Raw genomic sequence first — 20342 nt, 5'->3', positions numbered from 1 at the left:
TTGTAAAACCTTTTGGGATGCAACAATTAAGGCACCAAACAAAAAGCACGTAGAACTAAGTGAAAAACTGCATGTTCTAAAAAACACTCTGAAGGAACCTGTTTTGTCAAAATTGAGATTATCTTCCTAGAGTTTCCAGGTTTTGGTGAGTTTTTTTGGGTGTTTTTTTAGCTTGTTTGGTTCTGTTGGGTTTTTTTTTACTTAAAACAGAAGCCAACTCCTGAGAAGGGGAGGGCACTGGGACATACAATATTTGTAGCTGCCCAAAGCTTTTAAGTCACTTGGGGTGTTGAGGACCCAGGTAACAGCAGCTTTGCCAGGAGCAGCTGGTCCATGACTCCTTGTGGGGCTGTTACCTGGCACTAGAGAAATGACCAGGACTATTTTCAACCATATCAAAATGTTTTGGTCCAGTTGTGTCTCCTAGAAGAGCTTTAGCTTTCATTGCAGCACAGAAGGAAAACTTGCAAGTCTTGCTAGAAAGCTGTGTTCTTCCTCAGGAGAAGGGGAATGTCCTCTCATCTCTGCAGGCGATTTGCCTTTTCACACAAGCAGGGGAACAGTGTTAATCTGTTGTTTATTTGGAATCTAAAACTTCTGCTGTCCTCTCCTGCATCCTAATCTAAGCTCATTTCACCTCTTCCTGACACAGAGATTGAAATAAAAATAAAAATGTTGGTAAACTCAGCAGGAAAGTCTGCTGCCTGCTTTCTCTTCTTCAGCAGTGTATTTGGTTTTGACTTCCCAAGATGCGACTTTTTGTGTTCATTTACTGCTAAATTCCCGTTAGATTGAGCCCAATCTGAAGGCACAACAGGAGGATGGCAGAGGAGGGGAATCCAAGCAGCACTTCATGTCATCTTTACTCGTGTTTCCTGCTGAAAGATCAGCTCGGGTGGTGAATGATTCATGCTGCACTCTGGCACAACACGGGCTGCCGGGATGTGGAACGTCCATGGTGAGGGCAGGATATTGGATCCTGTTGGGGCAAACAGGCATGTTTCCATGTTTGGAAGTTCACAGTGGGAGAATTCAAATCAACCTCTGAAGCTGGCTGCAGATTAAACTCCTCCATTTTTAATTAGTTGTTGCACAGAGGACCTTATGGCAGGAAAAAGTAACACTAAACCCATGGAAACATCCATAATAATTGTCCTACAGATTCAGTCGGTGATGGGGTAAAACATTAACATCCTTTTATCATGCTGAAGCATTTGCTTGGTTTGGGTTTTTTTTTTTTCTGCAGACGAACAACTTTAAAGCCTAATGAGTTAAGAATTGCCTGGGGATGATAATGGGGCTGCTAAAACTCTTTAATGATTGGCATGGCTCACGAAGGGGAGAAAGAAAAGGGAAGGAGACTCCCTGGGGAAGGGTGGGAGGCCACAAAGGGTTGAGTGGGCAAGGTGGAGAAAGGGACTGTTGCTTTCACACAGTTAGGTGTTTAAAGGAAGACAAACCCTGGCCACAGCCGACTAATTTTGGCTAATTGGAACCTGCATGGGTCAAGGCCTGGAGGCCTCGCTGCTGTTAGGTCAGGGCAGCATCCATCACCAGCCTCTCCTCTGAGCTGCAGCCCATCCACAGCCTGAGACAATGGATACAAGGTAGAAATTTGACATGAAAATATTCCTTGCAGAAGATCACATTGCACCCACGTGTCTTGGTCCCTATAGCTGGGGTGGATGATCAAGTGCAGAGTGGAGCAATCTCACGGGATGTCCTTGCTTTTCCTCCTGCTTCAGGGCCAGTTTATCACTTTGGAGCCTTGTCTCTTTCCCTTCTCTCCTGACAGGTCAGCTGCTCCTCAGCCATTGCCCATCTCTGAGCTGAAATCTTAGTGTAAAACTTCCAGCCAATGCTGGTGGGTGCGTGGGCTTTGATCCTAAGCAGGGGTGTCTGCTGAGGATCAAAGGGGATCGAGGGGAGACCTTCTCATTCTCTACAACTCCCTGAAAGGAGGCTGGAGTGAGGGGGGTCTGTCTCTTTTCCCAAGTGACAGAACAAGAGGAAATGGCCCCAAGTGGCACCAGAGGAGGTTTAGATTGGATATCAGACTGAAAGGGTTATCCAACACTGGCCCAGGCTGCCCAGGGAGGTGGTTGAATCACCGTCCCTGGAGGTGTTTAAAAGATGTGTAGACGTGGTGCTGAGGGACGTGGTTTAAGCACTGGGCCTGGTAGAGTTGGGTTAAGGGTTAGTAGAGTTAGGTTATAGCTGGACTCAATGATCTTAAAGCTCTTTTCCAACTAGAATGATTCTCTGATTCTGCCTCTGGTGGGGGGTTTCACTGTGGGAGCAGGGAGTGCAGGTGAGTAATTCCAGTTGTCTGGTTTTTGGTTCCTAATCCATGGATAAGAGTCTTTGTTGTGCAGCAAGACTTCAAGAAATGCAGAATCCTCTTACAAAAGGATGGAGGCCTCTGTAGTGGGTGCATGGATGTGTGGGGTCAGCTGTGGGGAGAGGTGAGGGCTGATACCACCTGCTGCCACGTGCAGGGCTGGGCTGGTTTTAGGCAATACTTTGTCACTTTAATGTATTGATGCTAAAATTCATCAGGCAAAAGTATGATTTTGGGAACCTCTTCACTCCAAAAACCTCCCTGTGCTGCACACTTGTTTGATACACTTATTGTTCCTGGTAAACACCAGGCATTGTTTAGGACACAATGGATCCTTAATGCCTATTACATGGTTTTTAAATTAATAATAATATTTTGAACGAAGTGCAGGATAGGGGAGAAAAGATTGTTCAAGTGTTCCCAATGTAAATCCCAGAGTAACTTGAGAATTATGGTTAATAAAGAGCTTCAGTCTGTCTTTTTTTAGTACTATTGCAGTAGTAGTTGTTGTTGGTAGGGTCTTTTTGTTTGTTTTGCTTTTTAAAAAGAAATACCAGATGGACTTGTGAATCTCTCTGATTGAGTTGAACAAAACTCATCTTTCTGCTCCATTTATTGTACAACTCTAGAGAAGGGGGAGGCTGCCTGATGTGCTGGGGTTCCAAAAATGAGGGGCATCTAGACCTAGTCATTTCCACCAGCAACTGGCTGCTGTTCAGTGGGATTGGGCAGTGATGATAAATTAGAACTTTTCTTAAAAATAAACACAAATATGACATAAATCTAGAAGAATTTGGATATGGGATGTAAAACCTTTCTGAGATGATTGGTGCCTGCTGTTCCCTTTTTCTACACTTGGTTTCTGCTATGATGTTGTTGCCCTTTGACATTCACTAAAACCAGCAAGTGGAGGAAATGAGACTGTGGCATTTATTAACCTACAGCATGGATGTTAAACAGGTTTCCCTGAGAGAGGGACAGAGCTGCTCCATGAGAAACAGCCCTTTGGAGTTTACCTGTGTGGAAAGCACCATAAATCAGGGCTGCAGTGCAGTTGTCATTACAACAGGTTGCAGTTGGTCTTCAGCCATAGAAGTCCTGGGTGCTCTGCAAGGCTTGGCCAGCTTCATGCCTGTGGCTTTTAGTTATCAAGCTTCCTTACAGCTCAAAGCTGGTGAGGGTTGTGGCTTCCAGCACTGACCCTGGCACATGTCCTCTGATGTCTTTGGAACAGGATGGTCAATGGACACTTGGACAGAGGTACTGCTTCCCCTCCAGTTGGGCTGTACTTGGTGCTCCCCTTTAGATCTTACTTTAATAATAGGTTTCAGCTAAGATGAAGTGGCAAAAGTGAAGGGAAACATGATTCTGGCTGGAGTTATGCTTTTTAAAAGGAGACAAAATCCTTATACACCTTTTGGGAGCCGAGTCAATGGGCTCATTACAAACAAAGGAGATGCTTGCAGCGTCTGGTGTACTGGCTCTTTGGATGTCTAAGACAAAAGAGCATCAAGGTGGACCTGTTCCTCTAGTTCCCCTCTTCAAGGAGGACAGAGATAAATAGGTTCCCATGGGATGAGCTACGGAAGAGGGCCAGGGTGGAGAAATACATTCATGTCTCTTTCTCATCCTCCAGGCAGTGAGGTCCCATCCCATGGAAAACACACTTATGTCTGAGCACCTTCTGGGCAGCCTTTAGGCTGTGGAACTGAGATCTGTCAGTTGTGTTCTCTCATTCCCCTCCAAGTGTGAGACTTCGAGACTTTGAAACAATTGCTGTCTTCACCTGTACTGAGAAAAGTCAAAGAAATGCACCTTATGCTTGGAGGTACAAGGGCTCCAGGAAGTTCTGCTCAGCCAGGACAGAATCCCCTTAGTGTAAGGGCAGGGATAACCTGGACAAGTTAGAGAGGTTTTACATATGAAAGAGATGCATGTGCTCCTCTGGTCTCACCCACCCAGCATGCTGAAACCCTGCAGAGATGCTGATGGAGAAGGCAACAGGAGGAGGAGCAGTTTCCTTCAGGGTGTTGCTGTTAAAAGATCTCTTCCTCCTGCAGAAACGTTCTCTCTGCTGACAGCTCCCCAGTGACTTGCCCAGGGCTGGCCCTGCTCCTGTGCTGCTGCCCAGACTGAAGGGAATTTGAAATCCCAGCAGGTTTCTTGAAAAACATCAGCAGTTCCTGTGGGCTTCACAACTGAATGTCTGTGCAGCCTCGTGAGCTGAGCTGCTTAACAAAGGTGTGAGAGTGGCCCTTTCACCAAGTGTGGAGGCCAGTCCAACAGCACATGGCAGGACTGGAAGGCTCAGCTCTCCAGAAATACAGGGTAGGGGCCTCCCCCTTTTCCAGGCCAAAACATTATTTTTTTGTTTGCAGTTTGGTCTCTTCATTCCCTTTCTCCTCCTCTGAGGTAGATTTTTTTCCTTTTCCAAGCTGCTTTCATGCTGGGCATTTAATGAAGCTTTATGGGTGGTTTTTTTCTGTGAAACCTACTTTTTTCCTGATCAGTAGTGTTGTGTCTGTGTCAGTGGAACACAAAATATTTCACAGTTCTTGGGTGTGTAGTCTCTTATGGAATACATACATGTCACCCACTGCCTAAGACATCGATGCATGTGAGCTGTAGGAATGGGGAGTGATCAATTAAAAAGAAATTTGAACCAAGCTTCATCTTCCCTCCAGGTTCAAAAAAACGTCAGTCAGCTTTAAAGCTGCCTGTTCATGTCACTGCACCTTTCCTCTCTTTGAGGGGAGAAGAACTAGATGCTCCAGCATCCATGGTGGGCATGTCCACCTCGTGCAGTGCAGCACAGGGCTGGGACCAACGAGTGGGACCAAAAGTGTCTCTGGGGTTGGAGGTAGAGGGAGGTTTTCTTGTGTCTGGAGGACTTCATGGTGCTGGGAAAATGGGCTCCTTCACGTGCATGAGCAATGCTGGGCTGAGGAAACTACTGGATTTGATACTTGACTTTGTTTGATATCCTTGCTCTCTGCACTGAGGCTGCACCAGCACAGCTCTCTTGGTGCTTCGTCTTGGTTCCTGATGCACAGGAATCTGTGCAGCAAACTTGCTCTAACTGCACTTTGATCTGGCTCAGTCATTAGATCTAGTCCTGTAGTGAAGTCAGACTAATCCTGTGGAGACCCTGGTATAGCTGGGGAACACACTGCACTAAACTGGGGGTGGAAAATCTGCCTTCTGTGGCCATTACCCTTCAGCCTGGAGATGAGAAAGCTGAGGTGCAGGAAGGGAGAGGTTTGCAAAATGACCAGGGAGGTGAGTCAGCAGGTTCAAAGGGGAATTTAAAACATGCACAGCACTTTAATAAAGGGACAGTAAAATGACAGGGCAGGCATGTGACTCCAGTATCCCACATTCCACAGCTGTGGATGCTTGATGTGTACAAAGGGAAGGAGCTGCAGAAAGTGGCCAAGCTCATGTGCTCTCTCTAAATAGCATCTCCTGCTGCCACTGTCAGAGGCAGGTGACCATCTAGGGCAGGACAGTTTGAGCGGGTAGAGTGGTTTTATGTGTTACAAAGCAGCTTAAGAAGTTGCAGAGAAGCAAAACAGGTCTGTGCTAAGGACACGTGTGAGGGACAAAGACCTTGTGGGCAAATCTAGTTTAGCTGGTCCAAACTCCCTGGCAGGAAGATTTCTTTTCCATATGGAGAGCTGTAGGGAAAGGGCAGATGTCATGCTGGTGTCAAGTGCTTTGCACATTTGGGAACATTTGGGGCTTATATTGAAACAGAACTTTAATTGGCTGGGTTTTAATCATGCTGAGCACTTGGGAAAATTCAACTTTTTATTAAATTAGCTTTTGTAATTGCTGGGCCCTCATTGAGGCAAGGGAACCTGCAGCATCACTTTGGTCTTTCAAATCCACTGGCTCTTCTTGCACAGCCAGAAAATCTGTGTTGTGTATTTGCTGATTTAGGAGCTGAAGTAGCTAGAAGAGGAAAAAGAAAGAAGAGCCTTGAGGTTCATTGTTTGTCCCACGAGATGCACATTGATCTGCCCACGAGAAGTAGCAGCATTGTAAAAGGCTCTAAGCATGAAATGATTAATCAACCAGAAACAAAAGGGTGTTCCAGAGAGTTTGCAAGGCACAGTTGAGGAACTATGCTATCTGTCCCATTGAAATGCAAATACCCCAAAACACAATCCCTTCAAAAGCCCAGCATCATTTGTTTCTGGGGATCCTTGTTATATGCTTATTACCTTTTTTCCTATGATCACCAGCTCCATGGGCAGAGCTGCCTAAGCATGGCAGCCAGAGAACGAAATTAGTGTCACACAACCGAAGACTCTGTGGCTCAATTTACAAACAATTTGCCTCCTTATCGTTCAGGGGTTTTATGGTATGTCTCTTTCTGCAGACTCAGCCTTCTGACACCAAAGTGGCAAAATCTGTGTCAGCTGTGACAGCTCGAAAGAGCCTGGAGGCAAAATAATTTCATTTCCTAGACACATTCAAACAAAACAAAACAAACCACAACAAACTGTACTTGCAATTCACTTAGATTCCCCCTCCTTGAGCACCCTTTCTGCAGGGATCTGCTGAGGGCTGGGAGATGTTTTCCCTTTTCCTGCTGGCTCAAGTGGTTTGCAGGACCCACAGTGGCTTTCAGGGAAGCCCAGCTGTTAGCACATCTGCAGGCCCTTCCACAGCTTGGAGCTCTGGAGGTGTAAAAGCAGGGTGGGTGGTCAACATCAGGGCTAGTGGCCCAGGAAGCCTTTTAGGATAAATGTCAGTGGTTGTGGTAATGGCAGCAGGAGGAAGTCAGCTCAGAGTGAAATCTTGGGGTGCCCCAAAACCTGAGGGCCAGAGGTGGTTTGGACCATGTGCTGCAAGAGGGAAGGAATCGGGGCTTTGCTGCCCATGTAGGGCCCTGGGAAGGAAGAAATGGGGTTTGAAGGGATCTTAGCTGAGTCCCCTTGTACACACCAGATCTGATCCCAAGGTCTGTCAGTGGAGGGGGAGCTGGGGAGCTCCTGTGGGATTCTGGTGGAAATGGGATGTTGCAGAGCCTTGCACCCATCACACCCCTGCCCTGCCCCCTCGTCTCCCCAGGGTTTTTTTTTTAGTGGGACTTGCTAAACTTGGATCAGATGGATCTGAAATCTTTTGGGCATGGAAAGAGGGAAATGAAGGCAATGGGGCTGATTTTGGTTTTTTTTGTTTTGACCATCTGGTCCTGAGTCAGTCAGAAAATATTCTGTTGGCTTCAAGTTTTTAATTCTTTTGAATTCTTGCTAGAAATGAAGCTCATTCTCACTTTAAAATTAAGGACATTGTTTCAAAGTAAAACTGAAGTATTTTCCTCTGAAAACACCAATATTTTTCTTTTATGGTTTGGGCTGTTTGGGGTTGTGTTGGTGTTTTTTTTTTCCTTTTGCAACCAAGATGTATTTCAAATTTGAACAATTTGACTTTGCAGAGAAGTGTGAGTTTTGATGGATAAGGCGTTCATTTGAAATGCCTGCCCAGCTCCAGATGGCAAATAACACCTCTGGGAGGTAGTTGTGATGATCTACCTTGAAATCACCCACAGAGCTGGCTGGGGAGAGCAGGGGCACAGTCAGGGCAAGAGCTTGGGCTCACCCAAGCCCCGTGAGCCAGCACTGAGAGTCAACATATGGGCAGGAGAGCTCAGGGATGCAGGGACATGTAATTTACTGCTTTGCCTGGGGAGATGGGCCCAACGGGGACTGTGGTTGTACAGCAGGGGCCAAATGAAAAGCTTTTGTGATGAGAAGTCTGAATTTGATGCGAGGCAGCAGCAGTTCTCCATTTTTGCCTCTGGCTCTGAGCTGCCTTTTTTCTTTTCTCTCCTGGTTGAAGCCTGTAGCCTGTCCATGTGTGGGTAGGCTTTAGTCCTGAGCAGGCTTTTATTTCTTTGGGTAAAAGGCCAAAATTAATAGAATTTTGTAATAATTTACAGTGACCCAGGGAGGTCTATCATGCCAAAGGCAACAGCATTCACCCACTAACCACCTCGAGTGAGACCCTGGCCCCACAATGGGAATGGCAGCATTCCCACAACTTTTATGGAGTCGGGCTTTCACCCTGCTGCTCCTTGAATGGAGCTTGGGTGTCTGCAAAGGAGGTGATGCTGGGATTAGAACCTAAACTTTTGGGTGCTTCTCCCTATAATTTTTAGGAAACCTTGATCTGGGAGTCTGTCCGTGTCTGTCCTTAGCACAAAGGCTCAAATTTTGCACATGCTTACAAGCTGAAGTGGTAGTTAGTTCCTTTTGTCTTTCTCTCTTTTCTTTTCTTTTCTTTTCTTTTCTTTTCTTTTCTTTTCTTTTCTTTTCTTTTCTTTTCTTTTCTTTTCTTTTCTTCTCTTCTCTTCTCTTCTCTTCTCTTCTCTTCTCTTCTCTTCTCTTCTCTTCTCTTCTCTTCTCTTCTCTTCTCTTCTCTTCTCTTCTCTTCTCTTCTTTTTTCCTTTTTTCCTTCCCCTGAAGTGGACGGCATGGTTTTGATCAGCAATAAATGGCAGATAAAAAGGCTGCTAATCCAGAGATCTGGGTGATAATCTTAATTCTCTTGTAGGATTTCTGTGTGATATTAAATAAATCACTTAACATCATAGAATCACAGAACCACTCAGGTTGGAAAAGCCCCTTGGGATCACCCAGCCCAACCATCATCCCTGCTCTACAAAGTTCTCCCCTAAACCACATCCACCAACACCACATCCCAACCACCCTTCAACACCTCCAGGGATGGTGACTCCACCACCTCCTGGGCAGCCTGTGCCAGTGTCTGACCACTTGGGCTGTGAAAAATGTTTCCTAATGTCCAGTCTGAACCTGCTCTGTTGCTAATTACCTGTGAGAAGAGACCAGCACCAACCTCTCTACAATGACCTTTCAGGCAGTTGAGGTCTCCCCTCAGCCTCCTCTTCCTCAAACTAAACATTCCCATCTCCTTCAAGCACTCTTCATCAGATTGATTCTCTGGGCCCTTCACCAGCTTCCTTGCCCTCCTCTGTCCTTGCTCCAGCACCTCGAGATCTCTCTGGAATTGAGGTGCCCCAAACTGGACACAACCCTCCAGGTGTGGCCTCTGCCTCTCTTTCCATGGCTGAGAAACCATGATGAACAACAATCAGCCCAGCCATGCAAGGGTTGTGAGGCTGAATTGTATCATATTTGCAAAGCTCTTTAGAGTCCTTGGATGTGAAGTGGTAGGTAAGAGCTCCAACAGCTTTGTCTGTGCAAAGAGCTGCATGTCTCTGGTGATGGATGCTGGCTCAGCAAGACATTGATGCTGTGCTGGGTGGCTGCAGAGAGGAGGAGGATGGGGATCTGCAGGCAGGGCTGGGCTGGGCAAGTGTGACTGAGGGTGGATTTGTGTTTAGCTTTGCCTGGAGGGCTCCTCTTCCTCTTGTGCTGCATGAGATCAGCATTTCTGCTGCCTTGCTCGCAGGGGCGATGCTCAGCGGCGCCGTGACACGAGCACAACCTGTGCCTGGTCCTGATGTGCTGGTGCCCACAGTCTCACTTTCCCAAGTCCTCGCAAACAGAGCTGGGAACGCAATAACAGCAAAACATGCTCCTTTAACCTACTCAGCACCAGTGTGTAAAATAATACCCCAGACAGGTACCCCCAATGCTTTTATAATTTATTCATTCAACAATTTCTTTCGCTGTAGTTAATGCTGTATTTCCCTGGCCAGGGCTGGCACGTGAAGCATGAGAAATCCTTCTGGACAGATTGCTTTGCTTTTCCAAAAACAAACTCCTGTTATCTGCTGAGTGGCCTAAATGAGCTGACTCCTCTGGGATGTGCTGCTGGACCTCGGGGGAAGCACTGGCTGTCTGCTGGAGGGCTCAGGCTCAGGCTTAGCCAGGGAAGGGGTAAAAGAGGGACCAGCATCCAGGGGATCCTGAGCAATTTTATTCTGGCTGGTCAGCACCTGGGCTGTTGCTTTTCTCCTCCAAGATTTCAAGCGTATGTGAACACCAAAAAATGGGTATTTATAATCTCTCCAGTGTACAAAGTTGTACCCATTAAAACCTTCCTGTTTTCTTCCACCTGTTTGCCCCACAAAGAGACATTGCTCTGTGTACAAAAGTGTATTTCTCCACTTCTTCAGGTTTTGTGCCTTTGTCCTGTGCTGGCAGTGAAGTGCAGTGGTGAGTGGTTTTCTCCAGTTGAATCTGATCAACCAGACTTTCACAATTTGGGGCAAATCCTTAACATGCCAAACTAGAGGAAACAAAAGGGATGGATAAATTGATGGTCCTTCTTTTGGAGAGAGATTTTCATTCTTTGACTTCTCGTGGTCTGGAGATCTCCAGTTCCCAAGTCATCTTAGTCCCCTGAAAAAACCTCAAATTATTTTTAAACAAAGAGGTCCCCAAAGCTGTGTTTTATCCCCAGAGTGAGAAATCCAAGGGTAAGTGTTAACCTCAATCTGATTTCATGTGCAAAACAGCTGCTTGGATCTCTTGCCTTGCATCTGTCTCAGATGGGGCTGTTTTCTACCACTCTGTTTAGTGCAGCCAGAAAGTTAATTTAGTGCATATTGGGAAATTCCTCAAACACCATGAGACTTAACACCATTTTTTCCATCAAATCCTTGGAGTTTGTGTTGATATTTAGAGGTGTGAGACTGCAGTGCTGGGGAGTGGAATGTTTCACTAATTTATTGGAGGGAGCTGATCTGGGGTGTTATCTCCATAGACCAAGCTGTTATTGTTTCACTTCCAGGCTAAGTGCAATATAACTCAAAGTCACAATGCATTCCCTGTTAGGCAAAACCCATAATACCCTCCTGAAGTTGACACCTGAAGTAAAGTATGTGTTTGTCAGCCTCCTTGAATAATTTGCCAGTGTATTCTAATGGGGTTTGTATAAGGCCCATGTTTATTTATAGCTGTGCTTTTAAGTGCCTTATCCAGTGGTTCTGGTGCTATGATTGGGAATCGTGACATGTGAGCTGTGGTGCTGGCTTTGCTTCTGCCTCTGCTCTCATTTTGGGTGAGTCTTTGATGGCAGAAGTGCCTCTGGGCCTTGCCCAGGCATTACCCAGCACTGTCCCTGCTGCAGACGTGGGAAATGCCAGTTGGTTTGCATGTGAGGAACATCATTAGCGTTACAGGAACATTAATGTTCCTTCAAGTGCAAGGGCTGGGAAGTCTGGTTATGAGAGAACTGCTCTCTTTGGCTCAGAAGAGGAAACGGGGGGGTCAAAAAAGCACAGAGCTGTTGCTTTGGAGTTCCCAGGGCTCTGTGCAGGGGAGGTTTCCAGGTGGGGAGCAGGAGATCTCAGCAGAAGGGGCAGGACCTCGCTGGCCCCCTGCAAAGGAAGGGCTTGTTGGTAGGAAGTGACAGCAGCTCCGTTCAGCACACGAGCAGGGAGCTGTGTGGCACTTCAGGATCCCTGGCAAACCATTCCAGGGAGATAACGTGAGCTCTGGTAACTCCTGCCAGTTCCAGGGCTCCCAGTCACACTCAGTTTTGGGGCACAGGCTGGGGCTGTGTTAGAAAGTGCTGCAGAAAATGTGCAGCTGGACCAAGGCAGGGACAGGGCAGAGGGCTTCAGTGCTGGGTGCACCCCGGGGCCTCCAGGAGGGCTAATCCAGTGAAAAACTTGCAGGGAAGGAGGCAACTGGGCAGGAGGTAGCCCAGAGGAGGTGGGAGATGGGAAAGCAGCAGGAAACCCAACAGGCTTTGAGCCTTCAGACGTGCTCAGTGCGAGGCAGCTGGGCAGGGTCCAGAGGCTGGGGTTGCAGCAGCTTTGGCTCCTCTCCAGCGGGTCTGCAGGTGATTGAGAAATGTTCCTGTGATAAATGGTCACGTCGAGCCCCTGCACAGTGATGTACTGGGTGGCAGGGGAGGGCAGGAAAGGGCTAAGAGGTTATGTACACCCTCCCACCTTGCTGCGGGCCCAGCCAACAGCTGCAGCCCTGGTATCATCCCTATCATCGAATCCATCCAAGCACCACGGGCTGAAAGAATGTGAAGTTTTGACCTGGAGGTTGTTAACAAGAGTGTCTCAGGCCAGCAGAGGAGCTGCAGCAGAACGACACGTATGCACAGGTTCCTCCTTCCCCATAGGTTGGCTCTGCTTTCATTTTTTTCTTTTACAAAATAAAACCAACCCTGACTTGTTTTCCCTGTGAGCCCCCAGGGCAGCACGGAGCAAGTGTCACGCACCCAAGGATGGGTGGCCTTGGATGTTTCAGGCCCTACACAGCAAGATCTCAGCCTCCTTTATTTTGAGGCCCAAAAGCTGTTTTAGGGCTCAGTCCCTCTGAAACCCTGCTCTGAAGATGGCTGAGAGAGCCACCAAAAAGGAGCCTCGAGATCCTGACTTGCATATAAACCAGATCTGGTTTAAAAAGAAGCAAAAAAGCTTGATCTCACTTACTGCTTTTTACAGGACTGGAGGAGGTTACTCAGTAATCCTCCTGTTCACAAAGGCACTTTTGTTCCTAATAGGTCCTGAAATGTTACGACCTAATGTGTAACTTCATCGTTTACTCATGTAGCAGCAGCGAAGCGACTGTGTAAGGACATGAAATGGCTGCTTCTCAGCAGCAGGGCAGAGCAGCAGCCCCAGCACCTGCTCCGGGCAGCAGCGTTTGTGCCAACACCACCTGGAAGCTGCGGCTGCTCCGAGCGCGGGATCTGCATCCAGCTTGGGAATGGGGATGGCTGGCTCTGCAGAACCTGGGGCTGGCTGGGACAGAGGAGTTCAGCACCCAAAAAACAGGGATGTGGAGCCACCTGAACATGCCCGAGAGGTGCTGGCACGTTCAGAATTAGACTCCCTTGCAGCCAGAGGTGTTGGCTTGTTCAGAAAAATGTGAGCTCCTTATTTAAGGTGCTTTATATTTTCTAAGGAGTTGGCTTTAAGTGAAGGAGAGGCACCCCCATTAGGGAAGGGCTTCCTCCACTCTGCAGGGAAAACAGCACTGGGAAACTAAACCAGTCCATGGGAAAAGAGGCAGGCAAAACCTCTGCTTTATCTCCTCCAGAAGCAATACTTGAGCCCTCCTTATTACCTGAAGTTGTCAGTGTCACTGATGCTGAGATATTGTTTGCTTTTCTAATCCCAGCAGGGGATTAGCTTGAAGCACAAGGACCAGGAGCCTTCATAATACCAGATCTAGGCAGCCAAACTGCAGCTGATGCTGTTATTCAACTAAGTAACCGAGTCTTTGAGGAATTATTCTGCATTATTTGCTTCTCTTGTGTCGCATGGCAGGAAGCGCCACAGGATAATTACTCACATTAGAAATGCTTCCTTTGGTCTGTTTTGAACATTTCCCATTTCATCTTCCCGGCTGCCCTGTGTCAGAGGAGTGTCCTGTGGCCTGCAGGGCTCCTCTGGGGTGTGATCAGGGAGGGCTCTCCGGGAAAGAGCCAGGACAGCCCTAAAATGCAGGTGACAACAGGACAGAGACCACTAAGGTGGGGACAGGTTGATGCCACCTGGTCCGTGGCAGCTTTTGTACTTCCTCATATTTTACAGAAAATGTCTAATAACAGCCACAGGTTTTTACACCTTCTGGTGGAAATTTTCCTTTCTTAAAGAAGGTGAAGTAGGAAATCAGTGAAGTAGGTCTGGGGGGGCAGGGAATGGTCACAAAACTGCAGAAAAAAAATAAAAGGGGGCCTTTCTTTCTTTCTTTCTTTCTTTCTTTCTTTCTTTCTTTCTTTCTTTCTTTCTTTCTTTCTTTCTTTCTTTCTTTCTTTCTTTCTTTCTTTCTTTCTTTCTTTCTTTCTTTCTTTCTTTCTTTCTTTCTTTCTTTCTTTCTTTCTTTCTTTCTTCTTTCTTTCTTTCTTTCTTTCTTTCTTTCTTTCTTTCTTTCTTTCTTTCTTTCTTTCTTTCTTTCTTTCTTTCTTTCTTTCTTTCTTTCTTTCTTTCTTTCTTTCTTTCTTTCTTTCTTTCTTTCTTTCTTTCTTTCTTTCTTTCTTTCTTTCTTTCTTTCTTTCTTTCTTTCTTTCTTTCTTTCTTTCCTGGACATACTTCCAATGTTTTTGATGATTTTATTTTACCAAATCCTAGTTTAGAGGAAACATAAATTCTCTCAGCTCATTTCTACTCCTGCCCAACCAAACAGGGCTGCACAGACTAACCTTGTCCTGCCTGGTCAAGGAGCACCATTTGTGATGTGAGGTCAAGTATTGCCCATCCAGGTGATACTTGCCCTTGAGTGCTTGGACATCTTGCATTGGTTCAACACAAACCTGCTCTTCCCCACAGCAAATTTTTGAAGAACAACCTACCCCCAAGTGAGAACTACAGCAAGTGATGAGGTGAAAAATCCCCTTCCTGGCAGTGGCAGTTTTCCAGCTGCACGTTCATAGGTTTCTTTCACATGGACGTTGCTGACCTTGTTTATTTTTCCTTTATCTGCCTGGACTTTCCACAAATATTATTGCATTTGTCAGAGTAGATCAATTAAGTGGCCCAAGCTCTTAATGAAAACCTTGACTTTCCTTTAACCTTCCTGAGGAATTGCTCATTAGTGGGAAATGCTGCTGCTGGCTTCTACACACAGGCAGGAACTACTCCAAAACCAAAACCACAGTCAGGCAGGATGGTGCTGGCTCCCAGCAGTGGGAATCCCACTTGCCCCTTTCTTACAGACCTTGGTAGCTCAGAAATGGCAAAAAAAAAGACCTTTGGTGCCCTGCAAAATGATCTGGACCTGTGAGATCTTTCTAAAGAAACAGCAGCTGAAATAAACCAGTTGCTGAGAAATGGCAGCTCAGGGTTTTGGGGTCCTCAGTGATTCACAGGGAGGGGGAAACCTCCTTTTGCTTCTTTCTCTTCCTCCTGTGCTGCAGTGAGGAAGCAGGTCACTTCATCCTAGGCCACCAGCAAAACGATAAGAAAAACTGGTGGTTGTTGTGGTTTTTTCTGCTGCCTGATTTTAGGCTCTGAGCTCTTTGAAAAGCTGGTTTCTTCACAGAGAGCAGAGGTTTCCTTTGCAGCATCTCCAGCTGCTCTAATTCCTCACTCAGGCAGGGGGCTCATGGTCTCTGTCCCCCCTCCCAGCTGTGGTATCACTAAAATCACCAGTTTTACCTCATTTTTATTCATCCCCCAACAACAGGCATGAGGAGCAATGACAAAACTCAGCTCCAGGTGGAAGGTCTTAAGCACTGGGTTGTAGGGGGGGCAGGTGGCAGTGGCATGGGGACAATAAGTCATGGGCACCACCCCAAGGTACAGGCCAGGGGCTGTTTTACAGGAGAAAGAGTCTAAAATAATAGTAATAATAACAGTAATAATAATAAAAAATCTTCATTAGGACTTGAGAAAATATTTCCCATCTTCCAAGTTCCTTTGATATCATTTGGAAATAAAAAGTGCTGCAAACCTATTAGAGACAAACCTTGAGATAACAAGAATAAATGGAACTGAAGCACACAGCCTGATTTTTTTTTCCCCTTCCTCTCTCTTCTTGTGCTCCACACAGCAATTGTTCCAGTGGGGAACAGGTGGAAAGAAAATTGAATTTTCATTGCATTCATTTCTAATGATTGCTTTTTATCTCTAATGGGTGTGGAATGTTTAATCTTTGAACTACTGTGTCAAAATACATTTGCAAGATAGATAAAATTAAAATAATTCCTCCCCTTTTTACTTCCAGCCTAGTAATTGCTCTGGTTTATTTATATATCATGGATGGATTAACATTTAATCTCTTGTGTTGTATTCACATCCTCAACACAGGAAGGACATGGAGCTGTTGGACTGAGTCCAGAGGAGGCCACAGAGATGACCCAAGGTTTGGAGCAGCTCTGCTCTGGAGCCAGGCTGGGAGAGTTGGGGTGTTCAGCCTGGAGAAGAGAAGGCTCCAGGGAGACCTTAGAGCAGCTTCCAGTGCCTGAAGGGGCTCCAGGAAAGCTGGGAAGGGACTTGGGACAAGGGCAGGGAGGGATGGGATGAGAGGGTTGGTTTTTTGAGATGGAAGAGGAGAGATTGATGTTGGACATTAGGAATATATTCTTAGCTGGTGGGGAGACTCTGGCCCAGGTTGCCCAGGGAAGCTGTGGCTGCCCCATCCCTGGCAGTGTTGAAGGGCAGGTTGGATGGGGCTTGGAGCAGCCTGGGCTGGTGGGAGGTGTCCCTGCCCATGCAGGGGGTTGGAACTGGATGGTCTTTAAGGTTCTTTCCAATCCAAACTATTCTATGCTTCTGTGGTCCCAAATGGTTGTTCACTGGCTAGGAGAGGATGAAACAGCAGAAGGTGATGCTCCCCTGAACTTGCAAGAGATGATGAATGAGAGATGTGGGGCCAGGTTGCCTGTGCTGGTGTTTGCTGGGTGCTCTGTTAGCACAGTGCTGTGTTACGAGGTGTCAAACAGAAAAAACTTGGCCGTGAGTGTGGTCTTTGGTAACAGACAGACTGCAAATTGAAACACCACCAGAATTGCCCAGACTCTGTTGCTGAAGTGCAGGATGCTGCCAAGAATTGGAGATGGAACCAAAATACATCCCTGTTAACCTTTATAGTGTGTTTTGCAGGCATTCACATCTGGGGCCTTGGTTCACAGCTTACTTGTTATAAGCTGAAGTCAAATCTAGGTGTGGATTGAGCTGGATCTTTTTAAGATCCATGTTAGAGACAGGTAAATGCCCCGTGGGCAGCGTTACATCAGGGTCACTGGGGGAAAGTGGGGGTTTAAGAGGTTTGCCTGTAGGACAGACAAAGTCCTGGCCTCACCATCTGCCCTTCCCAAGAGCACTGTGGCCCAGTAGGACATGGCTTTGGAAATTAAGATTATTTTTTCATGCAAGACAAGGGCTGTGTTGAGGGACAGGAGATCTCTGAGCTTTGTTTTCTGCCTGCAGATATAAGGAACTTCTGTTTCCCTTTCTGTTTCCTAGGGTCTTTTTGGGCTTTTCTGATTTCATTCCTGGGGCTTGGACCTGCTGCTTTGAGGCTGCATTTGGGAAGCCTCCGAGGTGTTTCTCTGAAATGATTTGCTTTTTATTTCCTGCTCCAGCCCAGGAGGGAGGATTTGGTCAGTGGGCCCAAGAAGTGTCCACCCTTTGTTACTGCTGCCCTCCAAGGCCCCTCAGTAACCACTGCCAGAGAAACTGGCCCCCAAGGCTTGAATTTCAGTGAAGCCATGGATAGAAAATACACCATGAAATTTTATGGCTCCTGCAAAGGGGCTGCCATCTGCTTTTTCTTTCCCTCCCCCCCGTCCTCCTTCTTCTTTTTTTTTTTTTTTATAGCCATTCCACAGTCTATTAAACCATTCCTGTCTGCTCCCCCCCTTCCCGCCAAGGTCTGTGTCCATTTCAAAATACAACACTTTGGATTTCAAAGCAGCCTTTGGGAATTCCCCCAATCATTCCTGCTGTGCAGACCTTCCCTGATCCTTTTTTTTTTTTTTCTTTAACTGAAATCTACTTGTTCACATATGTAGGTTCATGTTGTTCTCAGCCCTCTGGCCCCTGTCCTCATGTTCTTTCTTCATGCAAAGTTGAAAAATCTGGCTGAGAAGAACCTGAGTGAGAACTGCTGTGTCTGACAGAGCCTTGCTGGTCCTGCATGGAGGGATATTCTGAATTTGCAGCCTGAATGATGCTTGTTGAGCTCTGTGGCAGGTGAAGGCTGCAGGTACTGGGCAGCTCTGCAAAACAAGCTGCAGGGCTGAGTGCTTTCCACCCAAAGGCTCAGCTGGCTCCAAACATCCAGCCAAAGTCCCAGGTCCTCTGTCTCCTCTTGCTTTCCTCTACTGCTGCTATTGTATCTCCTTGATGTTGTCGCACAAGGAGGGAACTGGATTCCACTTGTTTCTGGCAATGGCTTTTACACATGTTGCAAGACTTGCTCTTTCTTGCCATGGCAGGGTTTTCCTTTCCCTTAAACATTTGGGAAGGTTTCATATCTCCCTCTCCCCTAGTTTTACTTTCTGGAAGGTGAAACAAAACCCCTTCAGCTGTAACAGGTGGGGCTGTGAGCAAAGCCCACCACTTCCCTCCTTGAACTCATCCACCTCTAAACCAAAACAGCTTTCCATAGTAAATGTGTCTCTGTGACTTATGAATCTATTGAATGGGGGTTACAGGTGCCAGGGTGTGTGGTTTTGCCTTTGATTAAAAAATGGCTCTCCCTTGGTCCCTGACCAGCTGGTAAAAAGCACACATTTTTCTCAAGGTGACCTTCCACCCATCCCTGTCTCCCTTTCCTGCTGGCCCCGTGTTGTACAGAGAGCCCCAGGGCAGCCTGGCAGATGCTGTGGTCACAACAGGAGCATGGCTGGTGACTTCTCTGTCATGCAGGGCAGATGGCTCAGCCAGCAGCTCAAGGGAGGTGATTCTCTCCTCTCCTTGGCTCTTGTGAGACCCACCTGAAGTACTGGGTCCAGTTCTGGAGACCCCAACGTAAGTACATGGAGCTCCTGAAGAGGCCACGGAGATGCTGGGAGGGCTGGAGCAGCTCTGCTCTGGAGCCAGGCTGGGAGAGCTGGGGTGTTCAGCCTGGAGAAGAGAAGGCTCCAGGGAGACCTGAGAGCACCTTCCAGTGCCTGAAGGGGCTCCAGGAAAGCTGGGGAGGGACTTGGGACAAGGGCAGGGAGGGAGAGGACAAGGGATAATAACTTTAAACTGGAAGAGGGGAGATTTAGGTTGGACATTAGGAATAAATTCCTCACTCTGAGGGTGGTGAGAGCCTGGCCCAGGCTGCCCAGGGAAGCTGTGGCTGCCCCATCCCTGGCAGTGTTGAAGGGCAGGTTGGATGGGGCTTGGAGCAGCCTGGGCTGGTGGGAGGTGTCTCTGCCCATGCAGGGGGTTGGAACTGGATGGTCTTTAAGGTCCCTTCCCACCCAAACCAGTCTGGACTTGCTGATGATCCTCTGCCCTGCTTCCAGTGCCTGACACTCACCCCCAGCTGCTGGTTGCTGTTTCGGGGCGCCCTGCAGCACCTGAGGAGCAGAGTTGCAGCGCCCAGCCAGCCAGGCTGCCAAGCTGGGAATTTCTGATGTCCAAGCGGGGCAAACAGGGCCGGGCTCAGGCTGCCTGTTGCCCTGGCCCTTCCCTCCCAGCACCGCTGCTTTTGGCAGCTGAGCCCGGGCCCGGCTCCGGGAGCAGAGAAACCACTAGAGGGAGAAGATCCTGACTCTTCATACTCCTAATTCTCGTGTTCTCTGTAACAAATACCAACCAGCCTTTGCAGCTGCACAGCTCTAATGAGGCTGAAGATGCTCTCTGGGACTTTCCCCCTGGAGAGGGGAGCTGAGCCAGGGCTGCTGGGTCCTTCCCTTGGGGAGCATCTTTGCTTTTATGGACATGAACCTCAGAGCCTCACTCAGTGCTCCAGCCCCAGCTGCAAAACTTGGTTGATACCTTCATCAACCTCCATTTAAACCGAAGGGGCCTTGCTCATGTTGTCCTCTGAAAAGCTTAGTGATGTTTGCAACTAATTTGTTGCTCTTCAGCTTTTCCAGCTGGGGCAAAATCAGTTTTGGGGGAATCTCTAGTCACAGGCAGAGAACAAATGTAATTTATCCCTGATTTAACCTAGAATTTAGGGCTTACCTTTAAGGTAAAGGCTATTCTGTGATGCCAGTGATTAACTGGTAAATTGAAAACTGAAAATAGAATGATAAATACTTCTCTACCCCAGACCTTCCTTGGTAATACATGGAGACACAGGCAGTGGTTTGAAATAAATTCATATGATTAAAACAAAGAAAAGAACCGTTTCCAGTGTATCCCTCTTAAACAGGTTTTTTTTCTCTTCTTCCCTTTTTTCCATCTTTCTCCTGTGATTAAAACAAAAACCAAACAAAACAAAACAAAAAAAAGAAGGAAGAGGAAGAAAAGCTGAAAGCAACAGAGTCTGTGTGTGAGAGTGAAGGAAGGATCATTGAAAACTGAGACCCAGTTCCTTGGTTTGAAACAAGGCAAGAATTTTCATTACTTGAATTAAAAAAAACAACAACACCCCAAACCCTGAGCAAACTCAAACCTCATGTGCAAACTGTCAGATTCTTCCAGAAGCCG

This window comes from Apus apus, chromosome 17, assembly GCF_020740795.1.
Source record: "Apus apus isolate bApuApu2 chromosome 17, bApuApu2.pri.cur, whole genome shotgun sequence".
NCBI classification, from domain to species: Eukaryota; Metazoa; Chordata; class Aves; order Apodiformes; family Apodidae; genus Apus; species Apus apus.
Note: the sequence above shows the minus strand (reverse complement) of the source record.